Source organism: Bombus affinis, unplaced genomic scaffold, assembly GCF_024516045.1.
Source record: "Bombus affinis isolate iyBomAffi1 unplaced genomic scaffold, iyBomAffi1.2 ctg00001076.1, whole genome shotgun sequence".
NCBI classification, from domain to species: domain Eukaryota; kingdom Metazoa; phylum Arthropoda; class Insecta; order Hymenoptera; family Apidae; genus Bombus; species Bombus affinis.
In genome coordinates, this window is record NW_026109539.1 from 1 (window position 1) to 5000 (window position 5000).

Sequence of the window (5000 nt, forward strand, 5' to 3'; positions counted from 1 at the left end):
TAACCTAAAACCGTTCCCGATCGCGTTCGAACCGAGATTCGAACGAGATCGAAGAACGAACGCGAAAGGGATTGGTTTTGGGTTGGTCCATATTTTTTTTCGAGCGAGCGGAGCGAGCGAGCAACGCGTAAGAGCGTATCGCGTCCCGACGTGGTACCGCGAGGACTTTGAAATAATCGCAATAACTCCTTAAAGTTCGAAATAACTCCTTAAAGTGCGTTACGAGGTGTGGAAATTTTTATTGAAATCGTTATAGTTCGACGTAATCTAGTCGAACGTAGCGGTTTCGTTTTGTTTTTTCTTTAAATTTTTTCCACCGGACCTAGCTGACTGGGGACGTTGGAACTTTGAAATTTCTCTCGCCCCGGTACGAAAAGGCCGAACGTTCCTTTCGAAATAATTCCTCAAAAAGCGTTACGAGGTATGCAAATTTTTATAGAAACCGTTATTGTTCGACGTCGTCTAGCCGAACGTAACGGTTTCTTTTTATTTTTTTAAAAATTTTTTTCCACCGGACCTAGCTGACTGGGACGTTGGAACTTTGAAATTTCTCTCGTCCCGGTACGAAAAGGGCCGAACGTTCCTTCGAAATAATTTCTCAAAAGCGTTACGAGGTATGGAAATTTTTATAGAAACCGTTATTGTTCGACGTCGTCTAGCCAAACGTAACGGTTTCTTTTTATTTTTTTAAAAAATTTTTTTCCACCGGACCTAGCTGACTGGGACGTTGGAACTTTGAAATTTCTCTCGTCCAGGTACGAAAAGGCCGAACGTTCCTTTCGAAATAATTCCTCAAAAAGCGTTACGAGGTATGGAAATTTTTATAGAAATCGTTATTGTTCGACGCCGTCTAGCCGAACGTAACGGTTTCTTTTTATTTTTTTTTTAAATTTTTTCCACCGGACCTAGCTGACTGGGACGTTGGCACTTTGAATTGTTTCGCACTGCTCCAAAAGTGCCGAAAGTACCGAAAGTTCCTTTCGCATTAATTCCATAATAAGCGTTATAAGGTACGTATATTCTGGCATAAATCGATATATTCTAATTAAATACATCGGGATTAAGCGTTAATTTTGTTCTTGAAACGTTCTAAAAAGTTTCGAATTGCACATTGGGACATGGAAAAATTTCCGTATCGAACACGTTTTTTCGAGTTATCTCGCTTAAAAGTGTTACAAGGTAGGAATATTTTGCATAAATGGACGTATCTCGACGTTTTACGTCGGGATTAAGCGTTTATTTGGTCGCTGGAACGTTTTCTAGAAACGGAACTATGCGACGGGACGTTGGGACTTTGAAGAAGTTCGGCCGGTGCGAAAAGACCGAAAAGGTTTTTTCGAGTTATCTCGCTTAAAAGTGTTACAAGGTAGGAATATTTTTGCATAAATCGACGTATCTCGACGTTTTACGTCGGGATTAAGCGTTTATGTCGTCCCCAAGACCTTCTACAAAGTTTCGATTTTTTCGTTGGGACTTTGAAAAATTTCCGTATCGAACACGTTTTTTCGAGTTATCTCGCTTAAAAGTGTTACAAGGTAGGAATATTTTTGCATAAATGGACGTATCTCGACGTTTTACGTCGGGATTAAGCGTTTATTTGGTCGCTGGAACGTTTTCTAGAAACGGAACTATGCGACGGGACGTTGGACTTTGAAGAAGTTCGGCCGGTGCGAAAAGACCGAAAAGGTTTTTTCGAGTTATCTCGCTTAAAAGTGTTACAAGGTAGGAATATATTTGCATAAATGGACGTATCTCGACGTTTTACGTCGGGATTAAGCGTTTATTTGGTCGCTGGAACGTTTTCTAGAAACGGAACTATGCGACGGGACGTTGGGACTTTGAAGAAGTTCGGCCCGGTGCGAAAGGACCGAAAAGGTTTTTTCGAGTTATCTCGCTTAAAAGTGTTACAAGGTAGGAATATTTTTGCATAAATGGACGTATCTCGACGTTTTACGTCGGGATTAAGCGTTTATTTGGTCGCTGGAACGTTTTCTAGAAACGGAACTATGCGACGGGACGTTGGGACTTTGAAGAAGTTCGGCCGGTGCGAAAAGACCGAAAAGGTTTTTTCGAGTTATCTCGCTTAAAAGTGTTACAAGGTAGGAATATATTTGCATAAATGGACGTATCTCGACGTTTTACGTCGGGATTAAGCGTTTATTTGGTCGCTGGAACGTTTTCTAGAAACGGAACTATGCGACGGGACGTTGGGACTTTGAAGAAGTTCGGCCGGTGCGAAAAGACCGAAAAGGTTTTTTCGAGTTATCTCGCTTAAAAGTGTTACAAGGTAGGAATATTTTTGCATAAATGGACGTATCTCGACGTTTTACGTCGGGATTAAGCGTTTATTTGGTCGGTGGAACGTTTTCTAGAAACGGAACTATGCGACGGGACGTTGGGACTTTGAAGAAGTTCGGCCGGTGCGAAAAGACCGAAAAGGTTTTTTCGAGTTATCTCGCTTAAAAGTGTTACAGGTAGGAATATATTTGCATAAATGGACGTATCTCGACGTTTTACGTCGGGATTAAGCGTTTATTTGGTCGCTGGAACGTTTTCTAGAAACGGAACTATGCGACGGGACGTTGGGACTTTGAAGAAGTTCGGCCGGTGCGAAAAGACCGAAAAGGTTTTTTCGAGTTATCTCGCTTAAAAGTGTTACAAGGTAGGAATATTTTTGCATAAATGGACGTATCTCGACGTTTTACGTCGGGATTAAGCGTTTATTTGGTCGCTGGAACGTTTTCTAGAAACGGAACTATGCGACGGGACGTTGGGACTTTGAAGAAGTTCGGCCGGTGCGAAAAGACCGAAAAGGTTTTTTCGAGTTATCTCGCTTAAAAGTGTTACAAGGTAGGAATATATTTGCATAAATGGACGTATCTCGACGTTTTACGTCGGGATTAAGCGTTTATTTGGTCGCTGGAACGTTTTCTAGAAACGGAACTATGCGACGGGACGTTGGGACTTTGAAGAAGTTCGGCCGGTGCGAAAAGACCGAAAAGGTTTTTTCGAGTTATCTCGCTTAAAAGTGTTACAAGGTAGGAATATTTTTGCATAAATGGACGTATCTCGACGTTTTACGTCGGGATTAAGCGTTTATTTGGTCGGTGGAACGTTTTCTAGAAACGGAACTATGCGACGGGACGTTGGGACTTTGAAGAAGTTCGGCCGGTGCGAAAAGACCGAAAAGGTTTTTTCGAGTTATCTCGCTTAAAAGTGTTACAAGGTAGGAATATATTTGCATAAATGGACGTATCTCGACGTTTTACGTCGGGATTAAGCGTTTATTTGGTCGCTGGAACGTTTTCTAGAAACGGAACTATGCGACGGGACGTTGGGACTTTGAAGAAGTTCGGCGGTGCGAAAAGACCGAAAAGGTTTTTTCGAGTTATCTCGCTTAAAAGTGTTACAAGGTAGGAATATATTTGCATAAATGGACGTATCTCGACGTTTTACGTCGGGATTAAGCGTTTATTTGGTCGCTGGAACGTTTTCTAGAAACGGAACTATGCGACGGGGACGTTGGGACTTTGAAGAAGTTCGGCCGGTGCGAAAGGACCGAAAAGGTTTTTTCGAGTTATCTCGCTTAAAAGTGTTACAAGGTAGGAATATTTTTGCATAAATGGACGTATCTCGACGTTTTACGTCGGGATTAAGCGTTTATTTGGTCGCTGGAACGTTTTCTAGAAACGGAACTATGCGACGGGACGTTGGGACTTTGAAGAAGTTCGGCCGGTGCGAAAAGACCGAAAAGGTTTTTTCGAGTTATCTCGCTTAAAAGTGTTACAAGGTAGGAATATTTTTGCATAAATCGACGTATCTCGACGTTTACGTCGGGATTAAGCGTTTATGTCGTCCCCAAGACCTTCTACAAAGTTTCGATTTTTCGTTGGGACTTTGAAAAATTTCCGTATCGAACACGTTTTTTCGAGTTATCTCGCTTAAAAGTGTTACAAGGTAGGAATATTTTTGCACAAATGACGTATCTCGACGTTTTACGTCGGGATTAAGCGTTTATTTGGTCGCTGGAACGTTTTCTAGAAACGGAACTATGCGACGGGACGTTGGGACTTTGAAGAAGTTCGGCCGGTGCGAAAAGTCCGAAATGGTTATTTCGAGTTATTTCGTTAAAAAGCGTTATAAGGTATAATTTTTTTGACAGGGATCGTTATATCTCTATTAAATACAATCGGATTAAACATTTTTGTCGAATTTTTTGAAAAATTAGCTTCCGTCGGACTGATACGACTGGGATATTTTTGCAATTTTTTCGTTAATTAATGTTACAAGGTATATATCTTTTTACATATTTCGTGTTATTTTAACGTGTTTTAATCGATTATAAAGTTATTTTTCGTCCATAGTCGATAAAACTGTATGTTTACTGATGCAATTTTTCGGTGAAAAAAAAAATTAATTTTTTGGTAAAAATGCATTTATAATATGTTAATAATGCTTGTGGTAAAATATTTCGATGGTTGGATATCGCCTTTATATAGTAGTTATTGAACGTGCGAGCGACTAAGTTCCAGCGTCCCTTCCGAACGGTACGTTGCTACGGAGGTTTTGCACCATAAGCGCGCGGCCGCTAGCCCGACCGGCGCCGGCCTTCCGGCCGGCCCCTTGGTATCTATAAGAGAAGCGTCGAGCCGGACGGTTCGGTCGGAACAGCGCTGGGCGCGTGGCTATTCTACGGCCTCGGTTGAGAATTCAGTCACCGCTCCTCGAGTCTTAGTGTATTTTACGCTATTTCTCGACTGTTCCTCCGTTCTCGTACTGGTTTTTTCTCTACACTGCTGCGCCGCGGGTCGAAGTCTAGGACGTAATGACCGTTAACGTGGCAAGCTTCCCCTTAGTCGGGAAGCTGGTGACCTGTGTGCACGTATTTGACAAAAGTTGGATGCGTGTGTGCTTGTACTTACGGAGTAGCCATTCTTGCAGAGACCATCGGTTGTAAGCTATTTGTAGCTGCACGATGGTCCTTTTGGCGTTCTGTAGAG